General features: G+C 41.8%; 1 non-coding gene across 1 annotated transcript; it reads left to right on the forward strand.

Moving 5' to 3' along the window:
* The first annotated feature begins 607 nt into the window (after window positions 1–607).
* LOC145044473 (small nucleolar RNA R71) lies at window positions 608–714 on the forward strand. Its single transcript, XR_013681423.1, has one exon. It is a non-coding gene; the product is annotated as a small nucleolar RNA R71 (small nucleolar RNA).
* The last annotated feature ends 4,948 nt before the right edge of the window (window positions 715–5,662 follow it).

Genomic DNA, 5,662 nt, shown 5'->3' on the forward strand with positions numbered 1-5,662 from the left:
ATTCAGCCATGTTGCATTGTCGTAGCTCCCCACCAAGAGAAAAAGAAATTATGTTGGGGTTGTAGTACTCACTACCACCTTGGAATGAGATGGTAGCAAAAAATTCCCAACACAGTTCAGCATAAACAGGTTCTTGTATCTTGAACAATTATAACCAACCATCACATATGATGGTGGTATCCCCCAAGTTGCACTCCTTCACCAAATATGGAGTGAGCTCCTCTTCCAAACCCACTTTTCCCAACCAATCCCAGTCAACAGCGTTGGGCAAATGAATTTCCTTCTGTTTCAGCACCTCTAATTTGTTTTTGGCTCGAGCTTGGTATGATTTGGACGTGATTTGTCGACATGAGAGCCACGGGATATCACCTTGGCTTCCCCCTCTTGAAGATTGCCCTCTTCTGAACATGGTATCTACATAACAACATAAAGAAAACACAAACAAACAAAACCCCGCAATTAAAATCAAATAAACAAGGTTGAATAGACTCCTACTTGCCGAGTCCATAGCATCTACTCGGCGAGTAGAATGAACTGCGGGACAGAAACCTGTTTAGTTGTGACATTGACTCCATCATAGAAAATGGAGACTTCTTGCTGGCTATTTAGGTCATGGTGTGGGCAGTTTCTTAGTAAGCTCTTGTACCTCTCCTAAGCTTCATATAGTGACTCTCCAGCTTGTTGTTCAAAGTTAGTTATTTCTTTCTTCAGTTTGGCTATCTTGGAAGGTGGGCAAAAGTGATCAATGAATTCTTCTTTCATCTTGGCCTATGTGGTGACTGATCCGGGGGGAAGTGATTTGAGTCAGTCTTTTGCAGCACCTTTGAATGTTACTGGAAGCATGCGAAGTAGCTGACTCTCGCGAGGCACATTTGGAACATTGAAGTAATCAGCTACATCATTGACTTCATCCAAATGCTTGTAGGCATCCTCGTGGTCTTTTCCATCGAAAGGAATTTCCTTGAGCTGAGCAAGTATGTGGCCCTTTAGCTCGAAAGTAGCAGTAGCGAGAATTGCGGGTTGCACAAGTCCCCGGTAACGGCGCCAAAAAACTTGATGTGTGTAAAACGAACTAGTTTTAATCCTACTTTTAGTTAATAAATTAAGCACACAAAGGCAGTGAACCTGTCTTTTAGTGGTATAGTTGGATAAGTAGGGTGTCGAACTCAGGGAATGGAAATTAATCTAATAGCTAATTTTAACTAAACAAGTAATAAAAGTAAAAGGGTTTTTTCTCTAGTTTTACAAGACTAGAAACTTAAACTTAGAACTTAAACACTTAACTAACTAAGCAATTAAAGCAAATGAATAATTTACCAAATTTATTAAAGTGTTTCTGTTTAGGTTTAACTAATTCACTACTATGGTTATTTAAATGATAAAAATTAATTACTATTGGTTACTAACTATAGTGGTTAGGTTCATGTTCATTACTCCTAACCCTTAGACAATTAATCAATTCAAGCAGTGACCAATTGTTTAAACTAATTAATTCCCTAGTTCAATTATTTGGATTAAATAAGATTTGTAATTGGTTAATCAAGTTGTTGTTTCAATTAACCTCTTGTTTGTTGGTTTCTCAAACAAGCTCACACATTAATTTACCCATTCTCTAATTAATCTTAATTTCATATTCATTACTCTTAAGCATATGATCAAGTGTTCACATAACATATGAGGTTAATAATTAAGAGATGTTCATGCAGCTTAATTACCTTCCAATTAACAGAAAATAGTTGTCATTAATGCATAAGGTTCTTTAACAAACTTAATTTAATAAAATCACCAAATAATAATCAATCAAAAAGTATATTATAAACCATAGGAGTAAATTAATCTTCCCCAACAAGAACAAAACGGATTTAGTTCATAGTCATGATAAAAACAAACTCATAAGCAGATTTAACTAAGCTAAACATACTTAATTCCTAAAGCTAAGTGGAATAGTAACCTAATTGTCTTGATTCTTCCAAGGATTGAAGATTAGGGTTCCTTAGCTCCTCCAAGGGTTCTTTTTCGCAGGTTCAGCTCTCAAAATCGTCAAAAGTCTTTTCCAATCGGATAATAGTTTGGTATTTATAATTATCACAAAACAGGGTGTACTCGGCGAGTAGCAGACCCAACTCGCCGAGTAGATGCTAGTTATCCGTCTCATACCAGGAGTCTTGACTTATCTTCTGGAAAATTCTAATGGACTCGCCGAGTAGGAAGGCTTTTGTCCCTCATTCTTCATTATTTGGTCTCTAATTGCTTCCCCTTGTTCCCTTTCACTCCCAAGCATGTCTTTTGGACTGAAAACAAAATTTAAACATTATTAAGTACCTTTTGTCCACATTATACACATAATTAGTTAAAAATGAATAAAAATGTATGCTACATAATTAACTAATTATGCACATATCAGTGAGCTACCCCCAAAATACCAAAACCACACCGATAATACCATATCAATAACATACAATCAACAACATGCATACCGGGCCATCAGTCTGGCTGAACCGCCCTATAGGTCCTACAGTCTATCTGAATCTTTCCTGAGCCTTCATCATAACTGGACCGCTCATAGGGTATATGTGCCTTCATCACAAAGCAGTACCGTCTAAACCCAACCAACAAGCAAATATCCAAGTGCACATAACTAACATATACTGACATATACAAACATCAAACATATCTATCTCACTGATCATCGATCATAGAGTCCCTCGTAACTAGAGTACCGACCTATCAGGTCACTAACATACCAATCCATATAGATCATAAGAGCATAATATACTATCTATCCTGATTTCCATCTAACAGATCATAAACACATGTAGCACATCATAACAATAATAAATTAAGGGTCGGCCTTGCGGTCGTAGATCCTATTGATATAGTGAGGATAACTCACCTTGCAGATGTCGACTCGGTAGATGAACTCCAACTCTCAGATTACTGTCAAAAGCTACACCACCTGATACAATAGCATAATCATACTCATAAGTTCCCAACCTTTCATGGCACCCCAACAATCAACTAATCAAACCCTGGTCAAAATCAAGTCATCAGTAAAGGTCAACACTCCATGTTGACCTTAACTCGCCGAGTACCCTCGACTACTCACCGAGTTCCTTGAAATACTTGTCCACTTGCCGAGTCACGGAGTGACTCGTCGAATTCCTTTGGTTTACAACCGAACCCTAAGGCCACTCGTCGAGTTTTCCTTCATGCAACTCGACGGTTACACACGCATACATAAATTGGGGAAACTCATCTGACTCGTCGATTTGCTCATCCAACTTGTCGAGTCTACATCAATCTTCATCGGACTCGCCGATTTGTTCATCCAACTCGTCGGGTCCAGGCTCATCTTCATGAGACTCGCCGAGTCATCCTTGTGACTCGCCGAGTTCCTTCAGCCCTTAAGCCATACAGAATCTTTTAAGCCATGCAATGGCTCTAAATTACAGATCTAAGCTTCTAAGGCTTTCTTTTCACATAATGTTGCAAACTTTACGTGTATGCATGGCTACAAAGGCTCCAAATGTCAATTCCAAGCTCGCAATGGGGTTTCATACTTCAAAGAGGTTTCATACATGACCACATTCGGGGCTTTATGACTGTAGAACCCAAGAAGGGTCCAGATATGAAGTTACAACTTTAGATCTAGCTCATATCCCACATTATCATCTCAACCAAACCATTAAAACCCTAGATATCAACCAAAAAAGGTCTAGAAGAAGAATGAAGTTAAGGTGACAACTTGATACCTCCAAATGATGCTATCTGAGGTAGATTCCAAATTTCCCACACCTCTTTGCCCTAGCCTTTTGTCCTCCAAGCTCTTCTTCTCAAAAGATCTCATCTCCAAAGCTTTAGACAAACAAGGATGAAGCACCAACGAGTTAGGGTTTTCTGAGCTCTCAATGGATTTCAAAGAGGCCAAAGGAGGCTCATGCTTCCTTAAATAGGGTGCAAAACAACGGGATTTATGGTTTCATGTGCCAACTTCTACTCGTCGAGTCCCTTTACGGACTCGTCGAGTAGGCCACTAAATACGTGATCCCACCTCGCTGCTACTCGACGAGTAGGGCAACAAACTCGTCGAGTAGGTCTCAAAACCAAATAACTTTCATTTAAACCCATACCTGAGAATCAGGGCGTTACGATTCTCCCCACTTATACTAGAGTTCGGCCTCGAAGTCTGTTGGACCAAACAATGTCGGGTAATGCTCACACATCTCCGCCTCCGGCTCCCATGTCCACTCGGATCCCCTATGATGTTCCCACTACACCTTCTCCAAAGGTATTTCTTTGTTCTGCAAAATCTTCTTCTTCTTCTCCAAGATGGCCACAGGCCCCTCCACATGATTCAGGCGCTTATCGACCTGAAAATCATCCAGTGATACTATCGCCTCTTGGTCCATAACGCACTTTCGCAATTGTGAAACATGGAACGTGCTGTGAATTCAGCTGAGCTCCTCCGGTAGCTGTAGCCTATAAGCCACCTTGCCAACCCTGGCAATGATCATGAATGACCCAATATAACGGGGACCCAATTTTCCCCTCTACCTGAAACGGATCACGACCTTCCAGGGCGAAACCTTCAGATGTACCATGTCACCAACCTGAAACTCCAAATCTGATCAGCGTCTATCAGCCTAACTCTTTTGCCGACTCTGAGCGGTCTATAGCCGCTGTCTGATCTGTTGGATCCTTTCGGTAGTTTGCAAGACTACCTCCATCCGACCCATCACTTTGTGTCCAATCTCACCTCCAACAAACTGAGGTTCTACATCTTCTACCATACAATAACTCAAAATGCGGGGCGCCCATACTGGAGTGATGGCTGTTGTTATAGGAAAACTCTGCAAGCGGCAGGTGGGAATCCCAGCTCCCTCCGAAATCAATGACGCACGCCCTCAACATATCTTTGAGGGTCTGAATGGTTCACTCACTCTTTCCATCGGTTTGCGGATGGAACATTGTACTAAAGTGCAACCGCGTACCCAGTTCCTCATGGAACTTCTGCCAAAAAGGGAAGTAAATCAGATTTCCCGATTGGAAATGATGGAGACCGGAACTCCATGGCGAGAGACAATATCGCTGACGTACATGTCGGCCAATTTCTCAGCTGACGAACTCTCCCGTATGGCCAAGAAATTGGAACTCTTGGCAACCGATCCATGATGACCCATATGGCATCGAACCCCTTCCTCGTCCTCGGCAACTTCGTAATGAAGTCCATCATGATATGCCCCTATTTCTAGATGGGAATCTCCAGAGGATACAGCTTACCCTGTGGATTCTGATGCTCGGCCTTGACCATCCTACATGTCAGGCACCTCTCAACAAACCAAGCGATTTCCCGCTTCATATCGGGCCACCAGTAACTCAAAATCAGATCGCGGTACATCTTGGTGGCCCCCAATTGTATAGAAAAGTGAGACTTATGGGCCGCCTCCATCACTATCTGTTGGACCCCTCCGGTCATCGGAACCCAAACCTGACCATGTCGGGTTAATAACCCGCAACTATCCAGAACAAACCGGGTGCTCTCGCCCTTAATCCTCTCCAATTTCCATCTCTCTAGTCTCATACCTCAACCTGAGCATCCCTAATCAAGCTCACAAACGGGGAATCCACTGCTATCCTCATACACCTCGCTGGGGTAGAAGAC

Source organism: Lactuca saligna, chromosome 4 (assembly GCF_052625555.1).
Source record: "Lactuca saligna cultivar CGN05327 chromosome 4, ASM5262555v1, whole genome shotgun sequence".
NCBI classification, from domain to species: Eukaryota; Viridiplantae; Streptophyta; class Magnoliopsida; order Asterales; family Asteraceae; genus Lactuca; species Lactuca saligna.